Source organism: Panthera onca, chromosome X (genome assembly GCF_046562875.1).
Source record: "Panthera onca isolate mPanOnc1 chromosome X, mPanOnc1 haplotype 2, whole genome shotgun sequence".
NCBI lineage: Eukaryota > Metazoa > Chordata > Mammalia > Carnivora > Felidae > Panthera > Panthera onca.
The window spans coordinates 42659946-42679751 of record NC_138357.1 but is presented as its reverse complement, the minus strand read 5'-3'; the positions used below and the strand labels follow the sequence as shown (position 1 = coordinate 42679751).

General features: G+C 38.2%; 1 pseudogene; it reads right to left on the bottom strand.

Annotated features, from left to right (window-relative positions):
• The window catches only part of LOC145713732 (mesoderm-specific transcript homolog protein-like), a 189487-nt pseudogene that overhangs the window by 5849 nt on the left and 163832 nt on the right, over nt 1-19806 (bottom strand).

The window sequence follows — 19806 nt, the reverse complement described above, 5'->3', positions numbered from 1 at the left end:
ACGAAATATGGCCCTTGGTAGCAACGTGGATGGAACTGGAGAGTGTGATGCTAAGTGAAATAAGCCATACAGAGAAAGACAGATACCATATGTTTTCACTCTTAGGTGGATCCTGAGAAACTTAACAGAAACCCATGGGGGAGGGGAAGGAAAAAAAAAAAGAGGTTAGAGTGGGAGAGAGCCAAAGCATAAGAGACTCTTAAAAACTGAGGACAATGGCTTTTTAAATCCATTCTACAGATAGATGATTTTCCATTGGAAGATGTACTCCATTTGCATTAAATGTAATTAATGACAAGATAGGATTTATGTTTACCATTTGGCTACTCCTTTTCCGTACGTTTTATGTCTTTCATTCCTTTATTCATTCAATATTGCCCTTCTTAGGGGTGCCTGGGTGGCTCAGTTGGTTACACTTGGTTAAGTGTCTGACTCTTGATTGCAGCTCAGGTCATGATCTCACTGTTTGTGATATCTAGCCCTGCATTGGGCTCCGTGCTGACAGCACTGAGCCTGCTTGGGATTCTCTCTCTCCTTCTCTGCCCCTCCCCCACTCACGCTCTTGCTCTGTCTCTCTCTCAAAATAAATAAACTTTAAAAAATTGCCCTTCTCAAAGTTAAACAGATACTTTTATTATACAATGTAATTGCCTTATTGTCAATTTTACTAAATTCTTGAGTTATTTTCCTCATGGTTGCCCTAGAGATTACAAGTGACATTTTATCTTAAAATAACCGAGGATAGAGTAATACCAACTTAATTTCAGTAGTAAACAAAAACTTTGTAACTATTACCATTCCCTCCTTCTTTCTTAGAGCTACTGGTGTTATATATGTTATGGGTGTACATGTTATAGGCCCACTGATGCAGGTTTATAATTATTTTTTGTAGAAGTGTGTCTTGAATCAGCTAAGAAAAGAGAAACAAACAAAACTCCATGTGCTCTGTCTTTATATTTACCTATCTAGTAACATTTGTTTGCACTTTTTATCTCTTCCTGGAAATTAGAGTTTTTGTTTGGTGTTCTGTTATTTCAGCCTCAAAGATTCATTTTAATATTGCTTGTAGGAAATGTCTGCTAGTGACAGGGTCTCTAGGTTTTTGTTTATGTGTAAAGGTCTTAATTCTTCTTCAATTTTGATGGATAGATTTTTTTTTTAGATATAGAATTAGTCATCGACAGTCTTTTTCTTTCAACACCTGAAATACATCATCTTGCTGGCTTTGGGTTTCCATGGTTGTAGAAGAGAAGTAAGGATCTCTCATATGTAAAAAGTTGCTTTTCTCTTGTTACTTTCAAGATCTTCTTTTTGCATTGGGTTTTGAAAGTTTAATTATATTGTGCCTTGGTGTATCTCACTTTGAGTTCATCCTACTTGGATCTATTGAATTTCTTGAAGGTGTAGATTAACATTTCTCAACTAATTTGGGAAGTTTTGGTGATTATTTCCTCATATACTCCTCCTGCCCTTTCCCCTATCTCCTCTATTTCTGAGACTCCCATTATGTGTATGTTGACATGCTTGATTTTTGTTCCATAGGCCTCTGACTCTTTGTTCTTAATATTTTTCTTTCTATTCCTCAGTCTGGATAATCTTTATTGACCTACCATCCCATTCACTGATTCTTTCTTTTGTTAGCTCAAATCTGCTATTGAGATCCCAATGGGGGAATTTTTCATTTCACTTACTGTGCTTTAAACTCAAAATTTTCTACATTTTAAATGTTTATTTATTTTTGAGAGAGAGAGAGAGAGAGGGAGAGACAGAGAGAGGAAGAGGGAGAGAGAGAGAGAGAGAGAGAGAGAGAGAGAGCACGAGCGAGCAGGGGAAGTGTAGAGAGGGAGGGAGACACAGAATCCAAAGCAGGCTCCAGCACAGAGCCCAATGCAGGGATCCAACTTATGAGCCCTGAGATCATGACCTGGGCTGAAGTTGGACTGAGCCACCCAGGTGCCCCAGAATTTCCATATTTTAAAATTATGTCTCTTCATTGATATTTTAAATTTGGTGAAATATTGTTCTCATGTTTAACTTTAATTATGTAGACATGCTTTCCTTTAGTTGGTTAAACACGTTTATAATAGTTGTCTTACAAAATCATAATGAGATGACATACCCATATGTCAGAATGGGTAAATTAGAAAGACAAGAAATAATAAGTGTTTCTGAGACTGTGGAGGAAGAGAAACACTTTTGTACTGTTGGTGGGAATGCAAACTGGTACAGCTGCTGTGGAAACCAGTATGGAGGGTACCCCCAAAATTAAAAATAGAAATACCATATTATTCAGTAATTCCACTCCTGGGTATGTACCCAAAGAAAATGAAAACACTAATTCAGAAAGATATATGTATCCCCTATGTTTATTGCAGTAGTATTATTTATAATAGCCAAGATATGGAAGCCACCTAAGGATCCACTGACAGATGAATGGATAAGGAATATGTGATACACACACACACACACACACACACACACACACACACAGGCTAGAATATTACACAGCCATAAAAGAGAATGAGATCGTGCCATTTGTAACAGCATGGATGGACCTAGAGGCCACTGTGCTAAGTGAAATCAGTCAGACTGGGAAAGGCAAATACCATATGATTTTCATTAATATGTGGAACCTAAAAAAAACAAAACTAGTAAATAAACAAAAAGCAGAATCAGACCTATAAATAAAGACAACAAATTGATGGTTGCCAGAGGGAAGGGGGATGAGGGGACGAGTAAAGTGGATGAAAGGGAGTGAGAGATACACCCTTCCTATTATAGAATGAATAAGTCATGCGAATAAAAGGCACAGCATAGGGAATATAGTCAATGGTATTGTAATAGTGTTTTATGATGACAGATAATAGCTATACTTGTAGTGAGCATAACATAAGGGGGGGAAAAAGTTGAATCACTATGTTGTACACCTGAGACTAATGTAACACTGTGTTTCCACTATACTTAAATTAAAAATATTAAATTAAAATAAAATAACACAAAATCAAATTTAAAAGAATAGTGGATTTAAAGTCTTTGTTTGGTAAATCGTATGCCTAGGCTTCATGAGGAACAGTTTATGTTCGCTGTTTCTTTTTCCATGAGCCATACTTTCTTGGCTGTTTGCACAATATTGTAGTATTGTGTGTTTTTTTTTAAAGTTGAACTTTTAAAATAATACATCGTGGAAACTCCAGGAGTCACACTATGCCTCCCTCTCCAGATTCATTGTTATTGTGTGTTCCTTTTGTTGTTATTGTTTAATTGTTTATTGTTTAACTTTGCCTAAATAATTCATTAAAACCCGGATACTTTTTCAACTGTGTCCACTCAATTCTCTTGTCTGATAGCTTACTGATGAGCTAGTGATCATACAGAGATTTAATTAAATCCCTCGAACCAATAAATCTTCCAGTCTTTATCAGGGTACTTTGTGCGTATGATTTGAGATGGCTTCGATGCTCGGGTGGGCAGTTTACAACTCTGCCTGACCCCTTCAGGTTCTGCATGGACGGGGCATTCTTGTCAGCTAGAGGTGAGAGCTCGGCCTCCTCAGATATTTTCTGAGCACGCACACCAACCATTCTACACGTACTCATGACCTTCTAGATCCCAGTTATATGTTGGAACTTTTCAAAGCATCTTATGGACATTTCCTTTCCCAGTTTTTCATCTTTAATTTTTTGAATGGCTTCTTCTTATTAGCCCCAACTAGTAGCACCACATTTGGGAGCTGCAGTGATAAACAATTGCTGCTGAATATTTTTTCCAAATGCCTTGAGGATAGGCCCGTTTACACAAAACAGATTCTAAGGGAAAACAAATGAAGTCATGTCTGAGAATGGAACATTTAGAGAGCTGCCAGACAGGCCAAATATTGACAATCCTTTGAGGATGGGATTGTTGGGGAGCTCTCAATCTTTCTGCCCCTCCACTAGGTGCCAGGCTGCAGTCTCACGGGTCACACGATTTCAGATCTATCGCTTTTCAATGCTACCACAGATCTGGGGTGAAAGGGTTCAGAATAGGCCAAATTAAAATACCATACAGCTTATTGTTCATAATAAAATTGGGCCATTTTCCTTGAATAAATGTTCTTTGGATGACTGGCAGCGTTTCATTAATTTACAGAGTTCTGAAAATTTGATTTTGGCAATCTTTTCCAGTGTTCTCATTGCATATATGGAAGAACAGATTTTCGGAGGTCCTTACATCTCCATTCCAGAAGTGCTACTCTAACTCATTTCTTCATCTCAGTAAGTGTTCCTTTTAGTTGTAGAAATTCCATTGTGATCTGTTTGTTTTCCTTGTAGTTCCACCCTACTTTTTTAAAGTTTATTTATTTTGACAGAGAGAGGGGGGGGGGGAGAGAGAGAGAGAGAGAAGGAGTAGGGGATGGGAAGAAAGAGAGGGAGAGAGAGAATCCCAAACAGGCTCCATACTGTCAGCATGGAGCCTGATGCAGGGCTTGATCTCACAAACCATGAGGTCATGGCCTGAGTCAAAATCAAGAGTTGGATACTTAATGGACTGTGCCACCCAGGTGCCCCCACCCTACTTAGTTTTATAGATTCCAAAATTATGCTGTCATGTCCTTACATTTTATGATGACTAGTTTCTTCCATTAGAATAAAACGTCTCTCCCAGGTTCTCTGAAGGTTATTTGTCACAAATTATAGTTCTTGGACAGACTTTGCTATATTTGCTTTGTTGTCTACATGTGTTTTCTCTATTTTTTGTCCCTTTATAGGCTTTTAAAAAGTAAAATTGAGTTGCATACCTGAATCGTAAGGTCATCCTTCTTGTAAAAATTTCAAGCATTATGAGAATACTAAAGTCCTGTTTTACCACCTGTCACCATCTTCATTCTTCCTCACTTCATATGTTAGCCCATCATCAGACAATGGTATATCCTTCAAGACCTTTATTATGTAGATTTACATGTCCTTGTGTATTCTAGGAAATATATTCTTTTCTTTATACATATTTGTGATTTTAAAACAGAAGATATAATTTAGTACTTGTTTGCAATCTTAATTTCACTTGAATTGTCTTTCTATTTGTTATGTTTGTATCAGCCTCATGCTTTCTTCTTTTTGTAATGTTTATTTTTGAGAGAGAGAGAAAGAGAGTGCGAGCAGGGGAGGGGCAGAGAGAGAGAGGGAGATACAGAATCTGAAACAGGCTCCAGGCCCTGAGGTGTCAGCACAGACACCGATGCGGGGCTCAAACCCACGGACCCTGCGATCGTGACCTGAGCCAAAGTCAGATGCTTAACCGACTGAGCCACCCAGGCGCCCCAGCATCATTCTTTCTAATTGATGCATAATATTCCATTTTCTGGGTAGACTACAGACTATTTTTCTTTCATACTTTGATAGTCACTCTAACTTCATGAAAGGACATTTTCTTGTTATTGCAGAAGATAATGCAGTGAATAACCGTGAAAACATCTCCTTATGACAACGAGACACTGTGTGTACCGAGCACCATTGAGGATTCTCAATAGGTGAGGAGAAAATTACCTACTCCACTCTCCTGGAAGTCATAATGGAGGTCTTAACTTTGGCAAAGGATGAAATGATTCTTGCCTTTTTAATATAAAACGTCATTCAGTAATTTATTACAGTAAAAGGGATTTGGAAATTCTCGGCCATGGCAGAGTATGAAAGTAGGAATCCACAATAAGAAGACATGGGAAATTCACAAAAATTAACAACACAACCCTAAACGACATGAATAAAGGAAAAGAATCGCATTAGAAATTAGAAAATACTCTGATATGAAAGAAAAGGAGAAGACAAAATATCAAAGCATGTTTATAATAGTTGTCTTGCAAAATCATAATGAGATATCACCTTACATCTGTCAGAATGTTAGATAAGTTAAAAAGATAAGAAATAATAAGTGTTTCTGAAGATGTGGAGGAAGAGGAACACTCTTGTACTGTTAGTGGGAATGCAAACTGGTACAGCTGCTGTGGAAAACAGTATGGAGGGTACCCCCAAAATTAAAAATAAAATACCATATTATGCAGTAATTCCACTCCAGGGTATGTACCCAAAGAAAATGGAAACACTAATTCAGAAAGATATATGCATCCCCTATGTTTATTGTACTACGATTTATAATAGCCAAGATATGGAAGCCACCTAAGGATCCACTGACAGATGAATGGATAAGGAATATGTGATACTCACACGCACACACAGACGCAGACGCAGACACACACACACACACACACACACACACACACACTCACCGATGTATTACACAGCCATAAAAGAGAATGAGATTGTGCCATTTGTAACAGCATGGATGGACTTAGGGGGTATTATGCTAAGTGAAATAACTCAGACTGGGAAAGGCAAATGCCATATGGTTTCACTAATATGTGGAATCTAAAAAACAAAACAAATGAACAAACAAAAGGCAGAATCAGACTTATAAATAAAGAGAACACATTGATGGTTGCCAGAAGAAATGGAGATGAGGGGATGGGTAAAGTGGGTGAAAGGGAGTGAGAGATACAGCCTTCCTATTATAGAATGCATAAGTCATGGGAGTACAAGGCACAGCCTAGGGAATATAATCAATGGTATTGTAATAGTGTTTTATGATGACAGATAATAGCTACACTTGTGGTGAGTATAACATAAGGAAAAAGAAGTTGAATCACTATGTTGTATACCTGAGACTAATGTAACACTGTGTGTCAACTACACTTAAAAATTTAATTAAAATAAAATAAAACAAAATCAAACTTAAAAGAATAGTGGATTTAAAGTCTTTGTTTGGTAAATCTTATGCCTAGGTTTCATGAGGAACAGTTAATGTTCGCTGTTTCTTTTTCCATGAGCCACACTTTCTTGGCTGTTTGCACAAATTTGTAGTAGGGTGTGTGTGTGTGTGTGTGTGTGTGTGTGTGTGTGTGTGTGTGTGTAAGTTGAACCTTGAAAATAGCACATTGTCAAAACTCCAGGCGTCACAGTATGCCTTAATGTTACACAATGTTCCAGACCTTTAGCTAGATTGACCAAGGAACAATTTGAGGAGATTTAAATTGAAAATATCAGGAATGAAAGAAGGGATGTCACAGTTGTTAAAAATAAGACAACAGACCCAAAGTGAATCATTTATGTTAAGCCCCATGTCTGTCATCAAACCAAGACTGAACTTAAATACAGTTTCAGCTCTCTCAGAAATGGAAACTTAAACCAGTCAATCAGGAATCACCTAATCAGCACTAGATAGGTAATCTGCCTGATACACCACTGCCATCCTCAAAAGGAAAGTGCCTTGCTACAACCAATCCACGTTTTCCTCGCTAACTTCCTGGTGCCTGCTCCCTTCTGCCTATAAAACTCTTTCATTTTGCACAGTTCCGTGGACCTCTTTTCTATCTGCTAGGTTGAATGCTGTCTCATTCATGAATCATTGGATAAAGCCAATAAGCTCTTTAAAATTTATTCAGTTGAATTTTGTTTTTTCACACTATGGACGCTACAAAATTAAGGGGGATTGAAAGGTAGGGCTATGAAAAAGTGTATTCCAACAAATTAGGTAATCTGTATGAAATGCATAAATTACTGGAAAGACACAAAGCAATGAGATTGACTCAAGAAGAAGTAGAAGATATGAATGGACCCTATAACAAGAGATTGACTTGCTAATGACCGCGCCCGCACCCACACCCCAACACACGATAAAAAGCCCAGGACCAAATGGCTTCACTGGTCTACTCTATATTTAAAAGAGACCTAACATTGGGGTGACTGGGTGGCTCAGTGGGTTGAGCAACCGACTTTGGCTCAGGTCATGATCTCACCGCCCAAGGTGTTTGAGCCCTGCACTGGGCTCTGTGCTGACAGCTCAGAGCCTGGAGCCTGCTTCAGATTCTGTGTCTCCCTCTCTCTCTGCTCCTCCCCTGCTCATGCTCTTTCATTCAAAAATGAATAAACATTTAAAAAATTTAAATAAATTAAAATAAAAGAGACCTAACATCAATCTTTAAAAACTCTTCCAAAAAACAGATGAGGAAGAAACATTTCCCAACTCATACCGTAAGTCCAGTATTACCCTAGCACTCAGAGTCAAAGTAATAACAAGAGAAAAAAAAATCCCTGCATGTCAAAATTCCTTACAAATAGAGATGGAAAAATTATCAACAAAATATATATATTACTAATCCAGCAGCATAAAAAAAATAATGATTTACCATGGCATTGTGGAATTTATTCCAAGAATAAAACATCAAGCAAAATATGAAAATCAGTCAATGTAATTGTGGGGAAAAGTACTTGTGCACAGTCCATTCATCCCTGATCCACTGCATAAAAATGGGCCTTGGGATTGTGGTCTAAGACGGTAGAACAGGAGGATCTTGAGCTCGTCGTATCCCATGGACACACTGAAGCAACACGTACATCTATGCAATTAACTTTGTAATCGACCTGATGACTGGTAGAACAGATCTTCCACAGCTAGTCATAGAGAAAAGACCACACTAAAAAGGGGTAGGAAGGGTAGAAATGCAGTTGGAAACCAAACCCTCAGTGTGACTAAGCACCAATGGGAGAGACATTACAAGCACAGAAAAGTGAGAGGACCAGACCCCTCATCAAGCACTTCTGGCACTGGGGACCCTCACTGGGAGGACAAGTCTCCATTATGTCTGGTTTGAAAACCAGTGGGGGTTAACTTGGAAAGCTTTAAAAATCAGTGGGGCTTAACTCTGAGAGAGTCAAAGGGTGATAGACAACCAAGTCCCCACCTCTAAGGAGCTAGCATACTAAATAACTCAGCTTGAGACACAGCACAGAAGCAGTAGTTTGAAAAGTGCCCAGGCTATATAGTGAAGACTTATTGACGAATCTTAGAACTTGTGCCAGAGGGGCAGGGATCTGCAGGAGATTTTTCCAGGAACAAAAGTGCTGGTGGGTGCCATGTTTCTTCCCTTCCCTCAGCCTAGATAGCCAGACACTTGCACGAACCACTTCCAACACTCCCCATCTATCTTGCTAGCATGGCATGCCCTGTCCCAACATTCCTCTGTGGCTGTGTCCCACCCAAGCCACCCTCCTCAGCAGGCATCTCGTCAAAGTGGTTCCTGCCTCTGCCACACCTGGCAGGCAGCCAGAGCCAGGACTAGTGCCACACTAAAGTGATTCCTGCTCAGGGGAGGGGGAGAGATACCCCCACACCCCAGTTCACCCCTAGTTCCTGCAACCAGACCTTTCAACAGCACAGGGAGCAAACTCTGCCCAGCGCACCCACTATAGGCAAAGTGAGTCATTGCAGCTGACTGGGCTGAAGGCAATCACAGCTCACACACAACAGGGTGGTGCATGCAGCCCATACAGTGGACACCCCTGGAGTTCCTGGTTCTCTGCTGACTGGGGAGGTGTGCTGTAGGGCAAAACAGGACCTCTTCTACATGAGGCCACTACTTTTGAGACTGGGAGATGTAGCTGATCTACCTAATACATAGAAACAATCACAGAGAATTGGACAATTTAAAGAAACAGATGAATATGTCCCAAATGAAAGAACAAGACAAAGTGACAGTAAAAGAGCTAAATAAAGAGAAATATGCCTGAAATTGTTCAAAGTAATGGTCATAAAGATGCTCACTGTACTTGAGAAAACAGTGGGTGAACTCTGTGAGAACTTCAGACAAAAGACAGAAAATGTGAAAAAGAACCAGTCAGAGCTGAAGAATTTAACAGCTAAAATGAAAAATACACTAGAAGAAATCAATAGCAGATGAGAGGATGCACAAGAATGGATCAGTTATCTGGAAGACAGAGTATTGCAAAGCAACCAAGCCAAACAGCAAAAAGAACAAAGAATAATCAAACAATGAGAATAACTTAAGGGAGCTCTGCAAACTAAATTAAGCAAAATACCAATAGCATTTCACAGATCTCAGAAAGGGAAGAGATAAAGAAAGGAGAAGAAATGTTATTTGAAAAAATAATAGCAAAAAATCTTCCTTAATCTGGGAAAGGAAAAATACATCTGGGTCCAGGAATCACAGACAGCCCTAACAATATGAACCCAAGAAGGTCCACACCAAGGCACATAGTAATTTAAAAGGCAAAACATAACGATAAAGAGAGAACTTTAAAAACAGCAAGAGAAAAGAAAATAGTTATATACAAGGGAAACCCCACAAAGCCATCAGTTGAAGTTTCAGCAGAACCTCTGCAGGCCAGAAGGGAGTGGCATGATATATTTAAAGTGTTGAAAGGAAAAATAAAACCAGGAATACCTGGTTATCATTCGGAATAAAAGGTTATCATTCAGAATAAAAAGAGGGATAATGAGTTTCTCAGACAAACAGATGTTAAAGGAGTTTATCATAACTAAACCAGCCTTAAAAGAAATGCTAAAGGGGATTCTTTGAGTGGGGAAAAAAGACATAACTAGAGGAACATTATGAAAGTTATGAAAAGTTCACAAGCAAAAGCAAACGTATAGCAAAGGTGGTAGATTAATCGGTTACAAAGCCAGTATGGAGGTTATAACGCAAAAGTAGAAAATCAATTTTATCTGCAAAATATTCATCAATGGATACAGAAAATAAAAAGGTATAAAATATAGCATCATATGCATAAAACATGGAGGGGAGAGTGAAATTTAGCGCTTTTAGAATATACAGCGACCTCCAACTGCTATACACACAAGATGCTAGATGTGAACTCCATGGCATCTACAAGTCAAAATCCTATAATAGGTACAAAAAAAATAAAGAAAGAAATTGAAGCATAACCCTAAAGAAAGTCATCAAACCACAAGGGAAGAGAGCAAGAGAAGAAGAAAGGAACAGAGAAGAACTACACAAAGAGCCAGGAAACAATTAACAAAATGGCAGTAGGTACATGGACTAAGTGCTCCAATCAAAAGACATAGAGTGACTGAATGGATTAAAAACACGACCCATCTGTAGGCTGCCTACAGGAGATTCACTCCAGACCCAAAGACACATAAGGATGAAAGTGAAGGGATGGAAAACGACATTCCATGCAAAAGTAAGCAAGAAAAAAATATATATATACACACACACACACATATATACACATAATATATATCATTGGTGACAGCAGTACTTGTATCATATGAAATAATCTTTAAGATAAAGAAAGAAGTATATTACATAGTAATACATCTATCGATCCAACAAGGGATATAACAATTGTAAATATCTGTGCACCCAATATAGAAGCACCTAAACACACAAAGCAAACTTGACATAAAGGGAGACATTGACAACAATAAAATATTAGTAGGAAATTTAACACTGCACTTCCATCAATGGACAGATCATTAGACAAAAAACCAACAAGGAAACAGTGGCTTTGAATGATACATTAGATCAGATGGACCTAAGAGGTATATACATAACATTCCATCCACAAACAGCAGAATACACATTACTTCCAAGTGGACATAAATCATCCGGTAGGCTGGGGCACCTGGGTGGCTCAGCTGGTTGAGTGTCCGGCTTTGGCTCAGGTCATGATCTCACAGTTTGTGAGTTTGAGCCCCGCATTGGGCTCTGTGCTGACAGCTCAGAGCCTGAAGCCTGCTTCAGATTCTGTGTCTCCCTCTCTCTCTGCTCCTCCCCCGCTCATTCTCTCTCTCTCTCTCTCTCTCTCTCTCTCTCTCCTTCAAAAATAAATAAAAACATTAAAAAAATTAAAAAAAAATCATTTGGTAGGATAAATCACATGTTAGGCCACAAAACAAGTTGCAAGAAATTTAAGAAAGTTGAAATCGTATCAAGCATCTTTTCCAAGGACATCACTATGAAGCTAGAAATCAATTACAAGGAAAAAAAGGGGAAAAGCACAAACATATGTAGGCTAAACAACATATTTCTAAACAACCAATGTGTCAACAAAGAAATCAAAGGGAACATTTAAAAATACATACAGGGAAATGATAATGAAAATACAATCATCCAAAATTTGGAGGACACAGCAAAAGCAGTTCTTAGAGGGAAGTTTATAGCAATATAGGTCTACTTCAAGAAACAAGAAAAATCACAAATAAACAACCTAACCTTATACCTAAAGGGACTAGAAAGAGACGAAGAAGCAAAGGCCAATGCTAGCAGAAGGAAGGAAAGTATAATAAAGATTAGAGTGGATCTAACTGAAATAGAGCCAAAAACTTTAATAGAAAAGATCAATGAAACCAAGACATGGTTCTTCAAAAAGATAATAAAAATTGGTAAACCTTTAGCCACAGGCATCAAGAAGAGGACTCAGATAAATAAAATCAGAACTGAAGAAGGAAAAATAACAACCAACACCACAGAGATGCAAAGAATTATAAGAGAATATTATTAAAAATTATATGGCAACAAATTGGACAACTTAGAAGAACTGGATGAATCCCTAGAAACATACAGTCTTTCAAAAACTGGATAAGGAAGAATTAAAAAATTTAAACAGTCTGATTACTGGTAACAAAATTGAATCAGGAACAAAAAAATTCTCAACAAATGAAAGTCCAGGACCAGATGGTTTCACAGGCAAATTCTACCAAGCATTAAAAAAAAAAGAGTTAATACTTACTCCGCTCGAGCTATTAAAAAAAAAAATGGAAGAGAAAGGCTAACTTCCAAATTCCTTTTATGAGGCCAGCATTACCCTGATATGAAAACCAGACAAAACCATTACAAACAAACAAACACCCCAAAACTGTAGGCCAATATCTCTCATGAACATAGATGCAAAAATCCTCAACAAAATATTCACAAACCAATTCAACAGTACATTAAAAGGGTCATTCACCATGACAAAGTGGGATGTATTCAAGGGAAGCAAAGGTGGTACAATATTTATAAATCAATCAATATGATACACCCCCATTCATAAGAGGAAAGATAAAAAACCATATAATCATCTCAACCATTTGACAAAATGTATTTGTTCAACAAAGTGGATTTATAGGTACATAACTCAGCATGATAAAGGCCATATATGAAAAACCCACAACTTAAATGATTCTCAATGATCAAAAACTGAGAGCTTTTCCTTTAAGGCAAGGAAGAAGACAAGAATGTCTGTTCTCACCAGTTTTATTCAACATAGTACTGGAAGTCCTAGCTCCGGCAATCAGACAACAAAATGAATAAAAGCCAGCCTAGTTGGTAAGATAGAATTAAAACTTTCCCTATTTGCTGATGATGTGATACACTGTACAGAAAATCCTAAAGGCTCCACCAAAAAACTACTAGAAATGATAAATCAGTTCAGTTTGTTTCAGGATACAAAACCAATGTGCAAAAACATGTTGTGTTTCCATGCACTTGTAACGAAGCAGCAGAAAGAGAAATTGAGATAAAGAATCCCATTTACAACTGCACCAAAAGGAATAAAATACCTATAAATAAATTTAACCAAAGAGATGAAAGATCTATACTCTGAAAACCCTAAGTCATTGATGAAAAAAATTGAAGATGGCACATACAAATGGAAAGATATTCCATGCTGATGAATTGGAAGTGTTAATATTGTTAACATGTCCATGCTAACTGAAGCGATCTACAGATTCAATGCAATTTCTATCAACATACCAATAGCATTTCCCATAGAACTAGAACAAATATTCCTAAAATGTATATGGAAACACAAATGATCCCAAACAGCCAAAGCAATCTTGAGAAAGAAAGTTCTACAGATACCAGAGTCACAGATTTCAAGATATAATACAAAATTATATTAATCAAAACAGTATGAGGCAGATAGACCTGTAGAACAGGATACCAATCCCAGAAATAAAGACACACCTGTATAGCCAATTCATCTAGGACAAAAGAGGCAAGACAATATCATGGGAAAAAGGACAGTCTCTTCAACAAATGGTGTGGGAAACTTGTCCTCTAAATGCAAAAGAATGAAACTGGACTGCTTTATTACACTATATATAATAATAAACTCGAAATGGATACACTATATATAATAATAAACTCAAAATGGATTAAAGACCTGAAAGCAAGACCTGAAACCACAAAAATCCTAGAAGAGTGCACAGGCAGTAATTTCTATGAGATCATAGGTAGCAACGTTTTTCTATACATGTCTCCTGAGGCAAGAGAAACTAAGGCAAAAATAAACTATTGGGACCACATCAAAATAAAAAAGCTTTTACAGAGCAAATATAACAATCAACAAAACCCACAGGCAACCTTTCAAATGGGAGAAGATATTTGTAAATAACATATCTGATAACTGTTTTGTATCTAAAACATAAAAAAAAACTTATACAACTTAACATAAAAAAAACACAAATAATCCAATTAAAAAATAGGCAGAAGACACGAACAGACACTTCTCCAAAGAAGACCTACAGAAGGCCAACAGACACATGAAAATACGCTCAACTTCATCCAACATCAGGCAAGTGCAAATCAAAACTATGATGAGATACCACCTCACACCTTCAAAACGGCTAAAATAAAAAATGCAAGAAAGAACAAGTGTTGGCAAGGATGTTGAGAAAAAGGAACCCTTGTGCACTGTTGATGGGAATGCAAAACTGGTGCAGCCACTGTGAAAGATAATATGGAGGTTCCTCAAAATTTTAAAAATAGAACTACTCTACCCTCCCATAATGGCACCACTAGAAATATACTGAAAGTATATAAAGACACTAATTCAGAGAGATACATGGACCCCTATGTTTACAGCAGCATTATTTAACATTCCCAAATTATGTAATCAGCCCATGTCCATCAATTGATGAATGGACAAAAAAGATGTGGTACACACACACACACACTTACATACACAATCACTGAAGTATTATTCACCCATTAAAAAGAATGAAATCTTTCCATTTGCAATGATATGGATGGAGCTAGAGTATATTATGCTAAATGAAATAAGTCAAAGAAAGACAAATAGTATATGATTTCACTCACATGTGGAATTTAAAAAAATAAAACAAAGGGGAAAATGTAAAAAAGAGAAAGAAACAAGCCAAGAAACAGATTCTTAACTATTGAGTACTGATAGTTACCAGAGGGGAGGTTGATGGGGAGATGTGTGAAATAGGTGATGGGGATTAGGTAGTGCACTTGTTGTCATAAGCACTGAGTAATGTATGGAATTCTTGAATCACTCTACTTTACACCTGAAACTCATATAACACTGAACATTAACTACTGGAATTAAAATTTTAAAAAGAAGAAATATATTAAAATATTAAAAGTAAGAAAATGACTTTTTACATAATACAGTATGTATGAGAACAATATACATGAACCTTGAAAAACATCTGTAAGTCATATTGACAAACATGGGCATTTTGAAGTAGCAACAATTAGCATTTGTTGATACAAATTAAGTGACTTGGTAAAATGGAATTATATTTTTCTGAATGGTCCACACTTCTTTCTCTGTAGAGTCAAATGGCTCTGTGTGAGCCTCTGGCTTCCAAAATTTTCTTCCCAATATATTTGGCAACTTCTGGGCACCATTCACAAGGATTTGTTGCACTTGATTTTATGAGAGTATTTCTTGGATTTTTATGCAGCAACTCTTTTTGTCAAATCACTTTGGCCATATCTCTCTTCTTTAAAAGGTTTTTTTTCATGTTTATTTATTTTTAGAGAGAGAGAGAGCACGTGGGTGTGGTAGGGGAGAGAGAGTGGGAGACACAGAACCCCAAGCAGGTTCCAGGCTGTCAGTGCAGAGCCCGATGCGGGGCTTGAACTCAGCAATCATGAGATCATGACCTCAGCCAAAACCAAGAGTTAGATGCTTAATTGACTGATCCATCCAGGTGCCCCTATCTCTATTCTAATGAGCTAAAGGATAAGGTGGATGTCGGTGGCTTACCTAGCTTTTTTCTCATTGTTTGGCTCAGAGTGACATTCTTTACTGCTTTCTACATTTAAATAAAGAGTTATTTACAACTTATTTTAAAAGTTCTGGTGGAACACTTCACATACGTAATGAAATACTGGGTTTTAATAAAAGTTGTAATAAATTTCAAAGGATTGATATCCTACAAGGTGTTTCCCTTCCATAGTTATTGGAAGGTAGAAACTCAGTATGTATCTATAGAAAAAGGAAAACAAAGGAAACAAAATTTCACTATGCTGCCAGAGTATCTGCTGGTTTAGTATCCTTATAAAAATACATAATATGTATAGGTAAATCATAATTTTAAAGTATACGTAAAATGCTGCATTATTCAAACCCAAACATATTTTAACAAAATGTCTATAATTAAAAGCAGCCGGTGAAATGAAATCCAAATTTACAAGCTATGTTGCTCAGATAACTTAAAGTATGTAAGCGGGGCAACTGGCTGGCTCAGTCATTTAAGTGTCTGACTTTGGCTCAGGTTGTGATCTCAGTTCACAAGTTGGAGCCCTGTGTAGGGCTCTGTGCTGACAGATTAGAGGCTGGAGCCTGCTTCAGATTCTGTGTCTCCCTCTCTCTCTGCCCCTCTCCCACTCTTGCTATTTCTCTCTCTCTCTCTCTCTCTCTCTCTCTCAAAAATAAACATTTAATAAAAGGCATGTACCCTTAAAGCCATTCAAGGAATGACTCTCTTCATTCTTTACCATATGATTCCAATCAAGGATGGGCCAGAAATTAGCATTTCTAAATATTTCAGAAAGTGTGTTAAAAAGTGTTGAAAAGATTTTTAAGAATGTCTCTCTGTCTTTCTGTATCAGTGAGTATTAGTGCTCATCAGAATCTCCTAATAGCACCAAAACAAAGGCAAATGGATACACTCATTCAGATGTTAGAAGAATGGGAGATACACTATTAGGTCACTCACAGTTGGAGTTTCTGCAGGGCTTTTACTAAATGCTGATCACCAGTGTAAGTTAGGTGGAGTTTTGTGAGAGAATAGTGTTTGGTGGCCAAGACCTCTTTGGGCACTTCTTCCTAGGTGGAATATATGACAGATAAGGGAGTAGGAGAGGTAATACAAGGAAGCTACTCTTACCAGCTCTGAAGGAGCTGATGAAGACCAAATATGCATTCAAGAAGCCCACGTGATCCTCAAGCTGTGGATAGTGCCTAATGTGGTCATCCAGGATGGACACTGGACTGCAACAGCATTTATCTGTATAGTTCCAAAAACTCTCAATAGGGATTCACAGGATCCAATGGCCCATAGATAAGATGAATGGGAATGGTTACAGAAGCAAGAGCTCCTACACATTGTTTTCTAAACTTCTTCCTCTGGTTGATAACTAAGTTCCCATAATTGTTGCATATCCCTGCCCACATGTCCCACAGTTCATTCTCAGAGAATCGAGTGTATGGTCCAAAGACTAGGGTAAGACCTCAGGAGAATACAAAGAAGTTCAATTATGTGAGAACGGATGACAGGATGCCTCCATCTTTGAGAAGCTTTTAGAGAAGTAGAGGATGGTGAGTCTCTGGAAATATACCTCCATTTGACAGACAGGACTCTTCATGGTAAGCTGACAAGATCAATTCTGCTCAAACCTATATAACAGCTCCTGAACAATGACAGCTCTATAATCATGAGACAAAATGTTGGTCCTGTGGTTCTGGAGCCCCAGATGCCGCAAAAGTGCCTTCACAGTGCTGGCCTGTTCAAATATGAAATAGTGATATGGTTTCAGTTTGTCACTGAAGCCAATGCCCAAGAAATCAAGGGTAATCACTCAATGAAAACTCAGGGATAGACCTTCCCATATCTTGTACCAAGCATACCTAGATATTAGAAATCCATGTGAAAGCACAACCATCTCAGGACTTCCAACCATATCCATATAGTCTTGGTAAAAGATGCACAGTCCCTTTTAGGTGAAAAAAACTTTTAGGTGAAAAAATTAGGTGATGACTTCCATGAGTGAGGAACAGAAGAAAGTTGTCATGGGGGTGGGATATGCAGACAGGCTGCAAGCCAGTAGCCCCACCTGAACTACCACTCCCTCGTCCTGATTCAGGTAAGACCCGGGCTACATGATTCAATGTTTGGTGGACACATACTCTTTTCTTTTAAATTAAAAAAAAAATCTTAATGTTTATTTTTATTTTTGAGACAGAAAGAGACAGCATGAGCAGGGGAGGGAAAGAGAGAGAGGGAAACACAGAATCTGAAACAGGGTCCAGGCTCTGAGCTGTCAGCACAGAGCCTGATACAGGGCTCAAACTCACCAGCCATGAGATCATGACCTGAGCCAAAGTTGAATGCTTAACCAACTGAGCCACCCAAGCACCAGGCTATCCCACATATTCTTTTCAATAATCCATGAGATGCATGCCAAAAACGACTTTGCATGTACTCATGTAAAAATAAATTACAGAAATTAAATGAAAAAAAAAAAGAGTTAAGGAGCATCAAAGAAATGCAGGCAATCACTAAGCTATTGTCAAAATGGCAAGGCTTCCAGGGGTGTTTTCTGTGAGAACTTTAAGGAACAGCAGATGCTGTGAGGAATAAGCTTAGAAATTCCCTGGGCTTACGCCAGTGGGTTAACAAAGCATAAAGAATTACAAAGCCATAGGATGCTCTCACCCAAGTTTGGGTAAACAAGGTAAGACCCCCCCCCCCCCAGAATAAAGCAGGGAGGAGCCAGGGCCCCCAGAATAGAGAGGGAGGGGCAAAGGCCCCAGAATAGAAAGGGAGGCAAAGGCCCCCAATGCAAAGGTATATGAGGTAAGCAAGATTAGGCATTTAGGGCAAAAGCGCCCCCCAATTTAGTACCATAGCAGAAAGCTGCTTTCACAGGACAGAAGGACCAAGTTAGGCAAACAGGTAAATAGGGTTATAGACCACTGCACTGCAGGTGAAGCTGCCCAGAGTGGAGTTGATTAGCAAAAGAAAAGGTGCTTGTTAACCCTGAGGTTATTCCCCTGTCTTATCCCCTAGGCTAGCTAAAATAAACAGATACACCTCCTGTCTGCTGTGAACAACCATCTGCCCATCTGCCTGCACCAGGATTTTGTTTTATATTGACCCAAACCCCAAACACCCTATATCTTCAAAAACCCCTTTTCCTCATGCCCATGAGTTAATGTTAACCGGTTCATTGTCTCTTTGTGCATGCCCATCACATGTGTAAGCCTTCTGATCTTAATAAATACAGGGCAAAGACCCTTATTTGGGGCTCTTGCTTTTCCCGGACATTAGCAGTCTCGCGCTTTTCATCCTGTGTCCCACTCTCTTGCTGGCCAAGAGAGAACTTTAGACTTAGAGTCTACGACAAGATGCTATTGCTAATATAAAGGAATCCAATTATTAATGGAAAATACATAATTTTTATTACTAGAAATTAAAATATGATTAAGGGAGTGAAGGAGACTTACTAAACAGATTTCAGAACACTCCCATTTACAAATGAGGATACAAAAGTCACACTTGAGATATTAGCAATCAAATCTTCCTTAATTTGATGAAAGACACAAGAAATATGTCATTTTCTCCAGATTCCTATCATTAAGTCATCCTGATTACCAGGAAGCTAGCAAACAAACAGAGTCCAGGGAAATAACCACATCAATTCCCTCCTCCATCTCCACAGGTGAGATTCCAGAAATGTTCTTACTGGCTCATGCCAGGTCATCTCCCCACTCTTTGGGCTAGTGGCTATGGCACAGGGGCTCCAAGTCCTCCACTGGAGAAGCCAGTCAAGAGTGGGATATGGGCTGCTTTCATTGCACACTCCCATTATCCAAGTGATGTACTCTTGTTAGTAGTTAGTTATGTTGTGTACTCCAGTCATCAAAGTAGCTGTAATCATTACTACCACTGTTTTATATAAGCACTGTTTGTCATTTACCCCTATTGGCTAATTCT